Source organism: Delphinus delphis, chromosome 8 (genome assembly GCF_949987515.2).
Source record: "Delphinus delphis chromosome 8, mDelDel1.2, whole genome shotgun sequence".
Classification (NCBI taxonomy): domain Eukaryota; kingdom Metazoa; phylum Chordata; class Mammalia; order Artiodactyla; family Delphinidae; genus Delphinus; species Delphinus delphis.
The window spans coordinates 9,913,763-9,929,014 of record NC_082690.1 but is presented as its reverse complement, the minus strand read 5'-3'; the positions used below and the strand labels follow the sequence as shown (position 1 = coordinate 9,929,014).

The 15,252-nt window shown below is 43.7% G+C and overlaps 1 long non-coding RNA gene across 1 annotated transcript; it reads left to right on the top strand.

The window, feature by feature from the left end:
* The first annotated feature begins 236 nt into the window (after positions 1-236).
* LOC132429356 (uncharacterized) lies at positions 237-1,665 on the top strand. The gene is made up of 3 exons (XR_011246549.1): positions 237-376; positions 1,215-1,343; positions 1,531-1,665. It is a non-coding gene; the product is annotated as an uncharacterized lncRNA (long non-coding RNA).
* The last annotated feature ends 13,587 nt before the right edge of the window (positions 1,666-15,252 follow it).

Sequence of the window (15,252 nt, the reverse complement as noted above, 5' to 3'; positions counted from 1 at the left end):
CGAGATCTGGTCAGGCGTCATGTCCCCCACTGATCAGGAGGCAGCCTCAAAGGATCAGGAGGGACACCTGGGACATTAATCCTCGGAAGTGTCCAAGGGGCTGGTTCTGTGGGAACGTTTCCTGGGCCTGCGTGGCTGTGAAACACCCACTGGCAGGTGTGTAAAAGGAAGCTTCTGCCCACAGCCCAGGAGCAGCTCAGTCCAGATTCTTCGGCTTCCTTCATCTGCACACAAGAGCAGTCTGTCCGCACCCTTCCTGGGCACCCTGCTCCCCTCTGCAGCCGCCTCTGCATCTTCCCGCCATCCCAGGCTGACATGGACAAGTCCCTGCTCCTGCTGCTGGGAGTCTTGCCTTTCGTGCTCTTCCAAGGAGTGGGTGAGAACCTGTGGTGGCTGGGCAGGGGGTGACGACGTGGAGGTGGGCTGGGCAGCAGCACCTGGATGGTGATCTGACCAGCTTGGGAGGGGACAAATCAAGGATGAGGCTCTGGGATGATCTGACCAGCAAGGATTTGAGGTCTCTTTCTGCTGTCCCCATCCCGACTGCTACCAGGGCAAGAGTTCAGGTTCCTTTCCAAGGTCTCAGAGTGGGGTCAGTCCCTCCCTGGGGCCAGACTGGGGCTGGGGGCTCTTCTCAATGGGAGGTTTTGTGGCTTGCTGGGATGACCCTAAGATGCAGAGCCAATGGCTGCTCAAGACTTCCTATAAAGACACAGCCAAGGGGCAATGAACTACCAGGAACAGGTCCCTGAAAGGCTTATCTTGAACCAATATTTCCACAGTAAGTGACAATATTTCCACTGTCACTTAGATATGTTTGGACATCAGATGTCTTTTGTGGGGAGGTACGGTAAGAAATTTTGTAAGACTGCATCCCCACCTTGGAGCCAGTACAGTCCTTATGTCCCATGATATTCTGGCCTCAGGTGCCTGTATGTAGATGCTCTCATTTTGTTCTGCATAATGGCATCATAGTGAGGGGGACAGCATTCATTTCATTTTTAATGGAATCAAAATCCTGTGTAAAAAACCCATATCCTTACAGAATCAACAGTCATAATATGATGCAAACATTTCCAAGCTTTAAGCATATATTGGAGGAAGTATTTAGGATCATGTTTTTCCCTTGACCCCCTGGACCCTATCAGTGTTCTAGCCCACCTTAATATCAGCCATTCAGCTCTGGGATCAGCCTTCATGTCTGTTTTCTACAGCTTCAGATACATTATGTATGGTCTGCCAAAATTTTAAGAAAGGTCAGTGTTTGAGAGGCAAAGGCAACTGCACCATGGAACAAGGCCCTGGATGTAGAACCAGAGATTTCTTCATTTTCTCAGAGAAAGGTAATGCTATTAAGCCAGGTTCTTCTGGCTTGAGCTGGCACCTGACTCCTGACACTGGGTAGGGGCTGCAGCCTGGGGGAGCCCTCGCTGGGAGGTAGATGTGTCCCTGGAGGCCAGGCTTGGGGTGGCTGGGGAAGGTTCCAGGTACTGTTGTCTGGCACTGAGTGTCAGTGTCCTTCTCTTCCAGACGGATGGCGCCTCAACCACACTCAACTGGACTGTTATGATTATTGTTTATCTTCAAATTTCTATTGGGGGGACATGAAGATTTCAACCTTTTGCTGTAAAGGTCGAGATTTCTGTAATAAATATTATGGAAAGGGAAAAGAATGATAGGGTCACTAACAGCTGATTCCTTGTCAGTGATGTCCCTCACCCTTCTCTTCCTGGCACCTCTGGTCCCATATCCCTGCACACATGCTCCTGCAGAGCATGCTGTGTCCTCCTATCTACCCCAAGTTTCCCTCCTCACTTCTCTCCTGGCAACCGGCTCCTTCCCACCAATGTACACCAAGTGCTCTCAATTCACCCTTGGTTCATCTCTCTGCTTCGTTCACAACTGCAAATCATCACCCCACCCTGATCCCTCACAGTCACCCTATTCCTCTGGCTGCCTGGTTTCTGATCCCACCAACTCAGAAGTGACTGCAATGTGTCCAAGAAGGGGACGGGTACCACCTCATACATCAGGAGTTTGCGGGGTCAGTGGAAAACTCAGGAAAATGTGTCCAACTGGCAGATGGACAGAGAGGCCTTAAAGTCCAAGAAGGTACCAAGGCCTAAGGCAGAAAAAGTGGGCTTATCAGATTTAGAAAGTGGAATAGGACCTTTGATAAGAGTGACCTTAATGCTTTTAATCAAAGAAATATTTTTTTCTTCTTGGTATTTCTTTCTTGGTGTTTACATTTGTTTAATGGAAAAATCCTCTCACTGTAACTGTAGCAATGTATATTTATACAGCTTCTCCTCTTCTATATATAACATTTTCTGCTCTTTTTGTCCATCTCCTATTTTTTTTTTCAGTTTCTTCCCATCTTTTTTCCTTAGCATATTGTTCCTCTTTTCCTTTGCTGTTTGCTATGGGAAAATGGAGATTATTATTTGTATTTTTATTACTTATTTTTGATTATTTCCCATTCACAATTTAAAACAAATTAAATGAAACCTTTTATATGTCTCTTGAAAAAACTAACAAGAATAAATTAAATCATTTTAGGACTTTTATTTAGTTAAAACATTTCAAAGTTATAAGAAGAATCTTCTAAAAATCTAACTTTCTTTCAGAATATCAAATTTAAATATTTTAAAATAAATTTCCCCTTTAAATTTGAGCCGAGTTAGGAGGTGGGAATGGAAGACAAGTTGGATTGTCCACGGAGGAGCGTGGCCTAAGCCAGAGCCTTGTTATTAAAGGCAAAAATGTCAGCAACAACCCCATCAAGATCAATGTCAATAAAACCCAACTCAAGTACTCCAGCCTATATTAAACTGGGTGTATTTATATTTGGTTCCACCAAAAAGAACTATGGATGGGTCATGGTGATGGAACAGGACCAATGAGAGGGCTTTTAATTATTTTAAAAGTACCTTTTATCACTTAACACCTCATAGGCTGGCTAATACCCAAAAAAGAGAAAACAAAACTGTTGGCAAGGATGTAGAGAAATAGGAACGCTTGTTTACTGTTAGAAGAAGTGTAAAATGGTGCAGCCACTATGGAAAATGGCATGATGATTGCTCAAAACATTAAAAGCAGAATTCCTATATTATTGTCATTAGTGTATCATTGCTATAACCAGCAATTCCAGTTCTGGGTATGTATCCAAAAGAGTTAAAAGTGAGGTCTCGAAGAGATATTTGCACACTCATGTTCATAGCAGCGTTATTTATAATAGCCAAAGGGTGGAAGCTACCCAAGTGTTCACCAAGCAATACTGTAACCGGATAAACAAAATGTGGTATATATATATATATGAAGGAATATCATTCAGTCTTAAAAAGGAAGAAGATTTTGACACATGCTTCCACATGGATGAACCTTGAGGGCACAGTGCTAAGTAAAACAAGCCAGTCTCCGAATGACAAGTACTGTATGGTTCCCCTTATATGAGATTCCTCAAGGAGACAAATTCATACACAGGCGCACCTCTGTGCTTCACTTTATTGCAGTAGTAGCTTTACTGCTGTGGTCTTTACTGTGGTGGTCTGGAACAGAATGAGTAATATCTCCCAGGTATGCCATGCTTGTCAAAAAGAAGTAGAGTGGAGGTTGCCAGGGGCTTGGGAGGTGGGGAATGGAGGGCTGTTATTTAACGGATATAGAGTTTCAGTTTTGCAAGATGAAAAAGTTCTGAAGATCAGTTTCACAGCAATGTGACTGTACTTAACATGACTGAACTTTACACTTAGAAATGGTTAAGATGGTAAATTTTATTTATGTGTTTTTACCATAATTAAAATTTTGGGTAACAAAAACAGAAATTAAAAAGATATAATTTTATCCTTTTCAATAAAAGTGAAAATAAAAACAAAACAACACCCCCCCCCCCATAAACTCCTGCTTTTTGTTAACCTGCTACTCTTCACTGATGATCGATGGAAATTCTGTAGCTATTGTAGAAAATCTGGACAATACAAATAAGTTAACAACAGAAAATCAAATACTTCTGCAATGGGGCTGTACTTCCTGACTCGCTCCAAAGAGTACAGCATGAAAATGGGAGGGGGGGGGGAACTTTACAAGAAATAATGTGGCAAATAGTTACTCAGTAGGTGATCAAGGTTAATGTCATCCATGATAAGGCAGGTTGATATTATATAACCCAGGTCTGATAAAACATCAGAAAAACCCATACTGAGGGACATTATGCAAAATACCTGTTCCATACTCCTCAAAAAAATGGAATGTTATAAAAACACAGGGAAAGTCTGAGAAACAGCCGCAACCCAGAGGAGTTAAGGAGACATGATGAGAAAATAAAATGTGGAATCCTGGAAGAGAAAACAGAAACTAGGCAGGAACCTAATGAAATCTGAATGCAGTATAGAGTTTAAAGTTAACTTATCAATATTTTCTCATTAGTTGTGACAAAATTTTCCTGTAAATCTAGAACTATTGCAGAATTAAAAGTTACTGAAAAACACCACCCAAACATATCATTAGAGAGAAACGTTGTTATAATTTAATGTATATCCTATTGGCCTCTTCATGATAAGTACACACACGCACACACATTTTTAAAGAAAATATACTTTACAGAGTAAGATCATACATAGAATATGGATATTAAATGTCAACTGTAATCAAATGTCATCTCCTTCAGGAGACGTGTTAGGAATCATTCTCCCAGTCCCCCTCTACCTTCACCCCTACCAGGAATCATCAGAGCAGAGGCTTATCAGCCCCTTCAGCTTATCCAAGGCCCCTGGGAACTGAAGTCCTGTATGCAGGGACTGACTCCAGATACTGCTCTGAATGCCAGCACCCTACTCCAGTGGTTGAAAAGGATCTTTTCAACTAGAACTTCCTCCCATGGGCAAAAAAGAATAGGAAGAGCCCAGCAACCTTCACCCCCAAGGAAGCCAACAGCCCTACCCTCCCCTGCCACCTGCAGGACCTCTGCAGTCTTGGCCACAGAAGACCCCTGCCAAGTCTGGTTGACATCAACCTCAGCTGACTGGGCTGCGTGGAGAAACTATGCCACAGTGCCTTCTCAGGAACAGAAGATGCTCATCCTACCCAGCTGGTGCCCTCCCAGCCAACTCCAAGTGAAAGCCTTTCCCCACTGAAGCCAGTGCAAAAAGAACGGAAGAGGTGACTGCACCCGCCTGCATGCAGATATCAATGCAAAGCGGTTGGAAACATGAAAAAGCAAGGAAACATGACTCACTCCATAAGAACAGAATAAGTCCTGTTCTGCTCCTTCCAGCCTGAGGTTGATTTTTCCCAACTTTACACCAGGTAAAGGAACGACAAAGGCAAATAAAAGCACCATAAAAGTTCCCACCGTTTTGCAGCTTTTTTTTTTTAATTGGGTATTCACTTGGTTGCTGTATATTTTTGTTTTCCAGAGCTCCTATCAAATTATTTTAGCCAGTGTCTAGTTATTGTTGTTGTTTTAATATTTCATGGGGGAATGAGGGTCTGGAGCATCTGCCTTCTTGCTGGTGTCAGTTCCTAGACCACTTACTTTAAAAAAAAGAAGTCTTTGGGGACTTCCCTGGTGGCGCAGTGGTTAAGAATCTGCCTCCCAATGCAAGGGACACGGGTTCGATCCTGGTCCTGGAAGATCCCACACGCCGCAGAGCAACTAAGCACGTGCGCCACAACTACTGAGTCCCGAGTGCTACAACTACTGAAGTCCACACGCCTAGAGCTCATGCCCCACAACAAGAGAAGCCACTGCAATGAGAAGCCTGCGCACTGCAACAAAGAGTAGCGCCCGCTCGCCGCAACTAGACAAAGCCCGCACACAGCAACAAAGACCCAACGCAACAAAAAATACATATATATATATAAAGTATATATACTTATGAAGGGTGTAAAGTCTGTGTCTAGACTCTTTTTTTTCTTTCACATGGACGTCCATTCATGTTCTATATTTTGACAATATACTACAGTCCTTCAATTAAAAAAGTTATTTTCAATTAAAAATCTCACAGTGAAAATCAGCCTTAGATGGACACTCTGATGAGGGAGAGGCAAGGATTTAAACCAAGGTCCTTATGACATTGAATCTCAGATCTATTCTCTTCTTCCATTCTCTGTGAATTGACGTGTTCCACATATGACTAGTTTGCCACTGCAAGTACTTAGTGCTTGTGTTGTGTTATCTCAGTAGACCTTTGTGATGTTTGACAGTTTTTCTTTTATTCCCTGGCGCTGGGGAGCAAGAAAGTTCTGTTCTGTTACACGTCTGTTCTGTATCCCATATTTCTTGACGAGTCTGTACCTGGGCCATGGACTTTTCACATATGGCCTCCTTTTCCATTTGGGGGTTAGATCTGACCTTCTGGGCGTGTTCTCAGAAACAGCTCTCTGTCACGGTCCTGCATCCACAAAGGGCTTTCAGTGCCCAGGGAAGTGTTCTTCCAGAGGAGTTCATCGGGGAGGGAATAAGAATGCTCAGTGGCATTAGGTGTGGGTGGTATGTTTCAGTACAGGCTACGTGGGTAACTGCACGGAAAACAGAGTGCTTCAGGAGGTTGAGAGAAAGGAATCCATGGGTTCATGATTAGGAAATAGACATGGATAAGGAAATAAGAGCATGCCAGTATATCCCAGACACACTAGAGTAGCACTGGTGTATGAAATCTCTTACCTAGTCCCTGGCCCACTCTGTTGGTCACTAAATCTCAATTCTCCTAGCAAAGAGAGAAAGGGCTGGTATGGTGACATGTCCTCAAGCCCCGCAGTGAATCTGAGAGGTGCTGAGAGGAGGAACAAGAAGTTCTGATCTCAGAGATTCATGGCACCAGTAGCAAAGTTGATTAAAATATAAGAACTGCTATGGTGGCCTCCTAGGGTCATTTCACATTCCAGCTAGTATAACCTCCAGCCCTCTGCTACATCCAGAGAAATTCACCTCCTCTGGATATACCATTTTCTACTCTTTAATTTGACCATCTTTGAGATCTAGGTCATTCCCACTTCACTGAGAAAACCTCCCTTATACCCATCCCCCTGTTTGTGCTAAGGTCTCTGGTATAAACAACTTGATGCTGTTGCAGTGGTCCCCAACCTTTTTGGCACCAGGGACCAGTTTCATGGAAGAAAATTTTTCCATGGACGGCAGGGAGGGGTTGGGGGGGTGGGGAATGGTTTCGGGGTGATTCAAGTGCATTACATTTATTGTGCACTTTATTTCTATTATTATTACACCAGCTCCACGTCAGATCATCAGGCATTAGATCCCAGGGGTTGGGGACCCCTGCTGTAGTGAACTCACCTTGTTTTGTCTATAATCTTTTTTTCCTTCTGGCTAAGTGGAGGGTTGCTTAGAAAAGGGAGTATTTGTTACATTTAAAAATATATTTATTTATTTAGGCTGCGCCAGGTCTTAGTTGCAGCACGTGGGATCTTTTAGTTGTGGCATGCGGGCTTCTTAGTTGCAACATGCATGCAGAATCTAGTTTCAGGAGCGCAAAGTCTTACCCACTGGACCACCAGGGAAGTCCCTTCTTAAATTTTTTTTTTTTTTTTCGGTACGTGGGCCTCTCACTGCCGTGGCCTCTCCCGTCGCGGAGCACAGGCTCCGGACGCACAGGCTCAGCGGCCATGGCTCACGGGCCCAGCCACTCCGCGGCATGTGGGATCTTCCTGGACCGGGGCACGAACCCGTGTCCCCTGCATCGGCAGGCAGACTCTCCACCACTGCGCCACCAGGGAAGCCCCCTTCTTACATTTTTAAATAGAACTCTAGGCCAACCTTGTCCTAGTAAGCTAGGCAATTAGTGTGCTGTCCATAAAACTTGTTAAATTTGAGAATACCCTCTGGGTCACCTGTAGTTGGAACAGCCTAGAGCAATGTCCTAGGGCAGGCAGGGGAAAGGAATGGGTGGTGGAAGAGGGATTTGGAACGTTGCAGTAGGTGGAAAGTTTCAGATCTGTTCCTCTCCCTTCCGTTCCTGTCCCTATTATACACTTGCCTGAGTGCATAATAAAGTGGCTGGTAGGCTGACCTTAGCAGACAATGCCCCAGTCGCAGGGAGCTCAAGTGTTACCTAATCTCTAACAGAATCTGCTTCAAGAATCAGTGGAGGTAAAACGGAAAAGCTACTTGAGCTGGGTCTCCTGCTTTACACAGAAATTGGTAAATCCTTGGGAGGTGGTTTGAGGATGTTTACCTGTTGACTTAGACTTAACCTTGAAAAATACTTAAGCAGGGCAGTCTTTTCCCCATTCGTCTGGGTCCTGCAAGCTCCAACTGATCCTCCGAGGAATAAGGTCCAATTTCACATAAGAAGCTTCTTCCATCTTCTTACTCTCCTTGAGACCTTTTTGAATCCTTGGCCTCTGTTGGGGACTTGATCTGATATGTAAGCTTTCCACACCCCCTACACTATGGTTTATATGTGGGGTGAAGATGCAGGGACTCGTGGTCAGCCTGAGAACTACCCACCCTGATCTCACCCCTGGGGCTTCAGCCCAGGCTCTGATACCCATGGAAATGACCTGACTCTCCATCTTATATGTAATGCTTGTAGCTGGCAAGAGAATGCAGGTTGAAAATGCAGGTAGTATGGCTCTGTGGAGAATAGTCAGTCTCCCTTTCCAATGGTTTGTTGTTCCTCTGTCTAATGTAAGAGAGAATTAGATCATGTCCATAGTTCTTCCTGTTCTGTCTATCATTCTAAGATATATTGGTGCCTAGAACCAAGATCCAAGGGCAGAACATCTTCAGGGCTCCCAGGTGACTTCTGCTCTATTTGGGAAGTGACAGTGAGGCTTCCCTTCTTCCCTAAGCATCATCTTTCTTCCTGCAGCTTTAGCTCTCCAGTCTAAGGAATGTGAATTCTACAAAGATGGGAATTGTTGGAGTGAGATGACATGCAAAACTGCCAATGGTATCTGTGTGTCTGTTAAAACCTTTTCTTGGCCAGTTCATGGTAAATGTGTTCGGTGATCAGGGGGATTCTGGTGTAGAGCTGTGGAGAATTCCGCTTTTCCTTCAGGGCTCAACACCTTTCTTTAAGACATGATATTTGGATACAGGGAGTCCATTGAGGTCAGGGGTTAAGGATCTGAGCCTTAGGATAGGGTCATCCTTTTGGGGACCCTAAAATTACATCAAGGGGAGCAGGGACCAAGTGGACCTGGGGCTATTCTCATCATTGTACCCATCCCTTCATGGGTCTCCCCAGCCACCATGATTTTCTGGGTCCAAAAGCTCTTAGACCTTCAGGTACTTATGTGTGCTGTTTCCACACACTTCTTCCCAGTGGCCTCTGCTCTGTGTGTCTCGTGCCACTCAAACTTTCACCTTGAATTACAGTCATCAGCCCTGGAAATCTTCTCTGACCCTTTGTTCTATCCCAATGCCTCTCCTCTGTGTTCGCGTTGGCTCCCTGCCATGTCCACCTCACGATATTTCTCACCATGTATTCTACTTTCCTGTCACTTCCCCAGTCCTTGGTCCTAGCGCAGAGAGTGGGTGTTGCTCACCACTCTACCTCTAGTACTCTTCATAGATACTGGAACTCAGCAGGTTTTCAGCAAGTGCTTTGTGCCTCTCCGGCTTAGAGGGACAAGCTGCTGTGTGCTCTCAACAACTAGAACCACAGCTCCCCCTGGTGGTGGCTATTCCCTAGTGTTAGCGAATCCTGGGAGAAGAGCCTCGGATAGGACTTTTGAGAGGGGGGTGGCAGGGCTGCCGTTATGGAGCCTGTAGGTTCTATAAATCTCTTTTTCCTTGAGATAGTCATGGCTCGCCACAGACCTGGCTTTTGGGAACAATTTGTTCTGCTTTTTTCTTTCTCAGGGAATGTTCTGATGAGAACAGAGACGCTGTGTTCAACTAATTGCCATAAGGAGGAGGTTTTTTTAGAGTACTGCTATTGACAACCTGCTGTGGATTAAGGGATTTCTGCAATTCCCTCCCAAAGCTATTTGCAATATAATAGTGTGCGGGGTGGGTGGGGGGGCAAATTGTCTTAGCCTTTCCCTCCTTTCCCCTCAGGCTTATCTCTGTGCTCTTCAGGATTCATATTTAACCCCCGTTAGATGTTCCTCATGTATCACTCTCTCTGGTACATTGACCTTGGGGAAGTCTCTTCTCCTGTCTTTGTCTAGTCTCATTGCCCACACAACTCATGCCTGTCTCCACAACTCCCACCCCCAATAAGCATGCACAGAGCTGCTTCTATTTTAGTAAATCCCTTTGTAATGCAGAAGGAAGATGATGGCACAGACAAGTGAATGAAGATGTTATAGACTTTGGGAGAGAAAAAGAACATTCAACCAAGGTGAAACCCATTTTGCTTTTTGGTTTTATTGAGATATAACTTGCATACCGTACAATTCACTCGTTTAAAAACTTACAGTTCAGGACTTCGCTGGTGGTGCAGTGGTTAAGAATCCGCCTGCCAGTGCAGGGGATACAGGTTCGAGCCCTGGTCTGGGAAGATCCCACATGCCGCGGAGCAACTAAGCCCATGTGCCACAACTACTGAGCCTGCGCTCTAGAGCCCGCGAGTCACAACTACTGAGCCCGCATGCCACAACTACTGAGCCCACGTGCCACAACTACTGAAGCCCGTGTGCCACAACTACTGAAGCCCGCGTGCCTAGAGCATGTGCTCCGCAACAAGAGGAGCCACTGCAATGAGAAGCCCGCGCACTGAAACGAAGAGTAGCCCCCGCTCTCTGCAACTGGGGAAAGCCTGCACACAGCAACGGAGACCCAACACAGACAAAAATAAATAAATTTATGAAAAAAAATTTACAATTCAGTGGTTTTTGGTATATTCACAGAGTTATGCAACCATCATCATGTACCTGTTACCTCATATCCCACATCAACATACTCCAAATTGTCTTGACTACAGACCCCATGGAGGTAATATAATATGCGTTAAATAGATGTTTATCAGCACACTCCTTTCCTGTATAACTCTCTTCTAAGATTTCCAGCACAATCAATCCACCCCGATTTCCAATTGTGCAATGGTGTTGTGGATTCTAAATTAAAATAAATATTCAAAACTTAAAAACAAAGAGCAATGGTGATGGAGAGGTTGAAGAAGAGAGAATGGAAGAGCTAAAAAAGAAGGAAGGTGAAAAGAAAGGAAGAGAGGAAAGAAATGTCTATCAGTTAAAAAAATGGGACTCTTCTCATGGTCAGTTGCCCCCCTCCCCTTCTTCAGCTTGTGATATATTTGCCCACCCCATCTGTGACACAATCTCCCTTCTGATTAATAAGACATGGACTAAAAGCCAGAATCAGTTCTGTTCATATTTAATAGAAAGAAACACCAGCAATAAAGACATAGACTGAATAAGCAGTGAGCATATCTTAAGGGAAACTCCTCATGCAGGGGAAATGATCATTCTGAAGGGAGTGAACAGAGATGAGATTCAATGAGGACGCAGTTTGTTTGGACACCTCATCCTCATCCTAAGGCATCCTCATCCTGAATGACTCAGAGGGGTCACTGCAGAAATCAAAGTGGTTCATTGTATGCCCAGCGTGCTGAAAAAAACAGAACTTATTTCATAATTGGAGCAGTTTTTCTCACAGCTGGTCATCTCATCCACCGTGCAAGAGAAAATCAGACCCAAAGTGTCACAATGAGAGCCAGGCCATCAGCCATAGAAAACTATTGTAAGGTGGGCAACATCCAATCTCCCCTAGGATTGGACTTAAAGAAGGAATATTCTACAAAGGTTACATGCCCCATAAAAGGAGTCCGGCTTTAGGTCCTTAGGAAGTCACATCATATGAAAGACCCAGTATCCAAGATACTGTCCTGTAAGAGAGACCCATCCTTGCTGGTGGAATAGATTGGCCTCTCCCTCAAAACCATTTGTATAACAAGCACTTTCTGGAAAGTGGGTTGACCACTGCATGAAGAGTGGTGAGCAACAAAGAATTTCTTTGTCTTTAGGATATTTCAGTATATTGGGGGAATTTTAGACTGTTAGGATACTGTGTATTTAATAACAGGGAAATTAGAAGAACTGAAGGTGAGCTTGGGCTCTTGGGAGACCCACAGTGAGACTGAACCCAGGATGGGGGAACAAATTCCCACTGAGGCAAAACTTCAACATTAGGTGCCAGATCAGGGTCACCCCATACCCAGGACTTAGCGCCTCACTTCCTCTTCTTTAAAAAGTTCCCAGTGTATTCAGACACCATGCCATTATAAGAAACTGATTTGAGTACTGGGGAGAAAGTTGGATTCTCCCATCTCTAAAAATTAAGACCCTGTACTCCATTTATGACACTCTCAAGACTAAACCATGGAAATAACCTAAGTGTGTACACACACACACACACACACACACACACACACACACAATGGGATATTATCCAGACATAAACAACGAGGAAATCCTGCCAATCTGTTGTGACAACATGGATGGATCTCCAGCGCATTATCCTAAGTGAAATAAGACAAAGACAAATGCTGTATGATCTCACTTATTTTGAAATCAAAATAAACAAACAAACTCATAGAAAAAGAGATCAGATTTGTGGTTACCAGAGGTGGGGGTGGGGGAGGGATGGGATGAAGGTGGTCCAAGGTACAAACTTCCACTTATAAGTTAAATAAGTACTAGGGATGTAATGTACAACACGACAATTACAGTTAATGCTGTATGATATATAGGAAAGTTTTTGTTTAATGTTTTAATTAAGACTATTTTTTAAAAGCAGTTTTAGATTCATAGCAAAACTGAGGGAGGTTTAGAGGTTTCCTTTATACCTCCTACCACCAAAATGCACAGCCTCCCCCATCATCAATGTTCCCCACTAGAATGGTACATTTGTTACAGCTGGTGAACCTACACTGACACATCATAATCACCCAAAGACCAGAGTTTACAATATAGTTCACTCTTGGTGTTGCGTATTTTATGAGTTTAGACAAATGTATAATTATGTGTGTCTATCTTGTGAGAGATTTTTCACAGCAGTGTTGATCAAAGACATTCTCAGAATGTTCTCATGGATGGGCTGACAGTCTTTTTTTTTTTTTTTTTCATCTCTTCTGATGCATTCTGTGCAGATAACTAGATAACTCACATAACAGAAATCAGACAGCCTACACTGGAACACACCACCCACACCTCATGTCCTGAAAGTACTCATTTTCCTTCACCAGATAAACAATTCTGAAAAATTAACCCCTTCCTGGGCTCTAAGAGTCCTCAACAGATGCCGAATAGCGAGTGAAGTGAGGCTATGAGGAGGTCCCAGATGTGCTTCTGAGAGCATTTACATCAGCTCAGAGGTTTAAAAGGCTAACAGGCATAGAGAAAGTAAAAATAAAGAATCTTTTTGATCCCCAATTTTTTAGGGACAGGAAGCAGACTGAGACAGCTGGGAACATGAGCCTTTTCTTTTGGAGAAGGAAGGGTGATTCAGAGAACTGAGAACCCAAAGGGCAGAGCTAAGATCCACAGAGAATCACTCCCAGTTGCAGGACTGACTACACATGAGAGGCTGGACTTCAGAATTGTCATGGACCAGTGACTGCTACGTACCTCACATTATCTCCTTTTGAATGGAAGTGTTTATTACAGCTATTCTCTCTCTATCCTACACTTTTATGTTAAGTGTGTGGAGAGCAGATACTTGTCTCTTTAGTTTGCAAGACCCAAAGAAACACACCCGAGAAGCCTCGTCCACCCCAGGACCTGACTTAGATCACAAGATTCTGGATTTTAATTTGATATTGCAATGGAATGGGATTGAGGACCTCAGTAGACATTTCTCCAAAGAAGACATACAGATGGCCAACAGTACATGAAAATGTGCTTAATATCACTAATCATCAGGGAAATGCAAATCAAAACCACTGAGATATTACCTTATACCTGGTAGTATAGCTATTGTGAACAAAAGTGAAAGATAACAAGTGTTGGCGAGGATGTGAAGAAAAGGAACTCTGGTACATGTTGACGGGAATGTAAACTGGCACATCCACTATGGAAAGCAATATGGAGGTTCCGCAAAAAAATTAAAAATAGAACTATCACATCAGCCAGGAATCCCACTTCTTCAATAACATTTTAGGACAATAACTATAGCAGTAAGGTAATACCTTACCCCATCTCCTTATCTTCCTTTAAGCAAGTCTCTATACATCTCTTCCAGAAACAGGGTCAAAGTACTTCCCTCTTTGTTCAGTGGCTTCCTCAAATATCAGACACTCAGAATCATGGGAGCGAGGAATTAACTCTTTCTTGGCTTTATAAATTAGTCTTACTCTCTGATCTGGTGATGTCCTCAAATCTGGTGCTCGGTTTATTTGTTTGTTTGTTTAGAATAATAAAAGTAAAAAGAGCAGACTCAGAGTTTCTGACCATGCACTTGAGAGTCAGAAGGGTGAATCAGATGGGTGGCTAAAAGTGGCATAGGTTGGGCTTCCCTGGTGGCGCAGTGGTTGAGAGTCCGCCTGCCGATGCAGGGGACATGGGTTCGTGCCCTGGTCCAGGAAGATCCCACATGCTGCGGAGCAGCTAGGCCCATGAGCCATGACCGCTGAGCCTGCGCGTCTGGAGCCTGCGCTCAGCAACGGGAGAGGCCACAACAGTGAGAGGCCCGTGTACCGCAAAAAAAAAAAAAAGTGGCATAGGTTGAGGGGCAAAGCACCTCACCAACAGGACAACCAGACTTTCCCCTCAGTGTCATTTATTTTTTTAATTCCCTTTCTCTGTTCTTCATTCTCTCTCCTTTATTTTTTAATCTTCATTTGTCTCCCTGGCTCTCCCTCCCCAACTCTCTTATCTATTCTAAATAATTGTCTAAATGTGGAAATCCAGCACATCTGGAAGAGGAGGGGAGCTGGAAGCATATCTGATAAATTCTGCTAATGAACCTAGGAGAATTCTACATAGCACTGAAATAACTGATTAGCACACCCATTTAAAATCTATTATGCTTTTCTCCATCCACACTGTAAATGCAGTAAATATTTGGTAAAGGATGATGAGTCAGGGAATAGAATTGGAATCCTTATAGTATAGCAATTAATAATGCAGACTCTGTCTTCAAACATCAGAATTTAAATCCCAGTTATAGCACATATTAGCTCTATGAGCTTAGACAAAGTACTTTAAGTCTAGGCTTCCATTTTCTCATTTGTAAAATGGAATAATGACAGTATTTATCTCATTGAGCTGTGATGATTTTTTAAATGATGCAATACATGTAGAGTGTTTAGAAGAGTGTTTGACAATTAG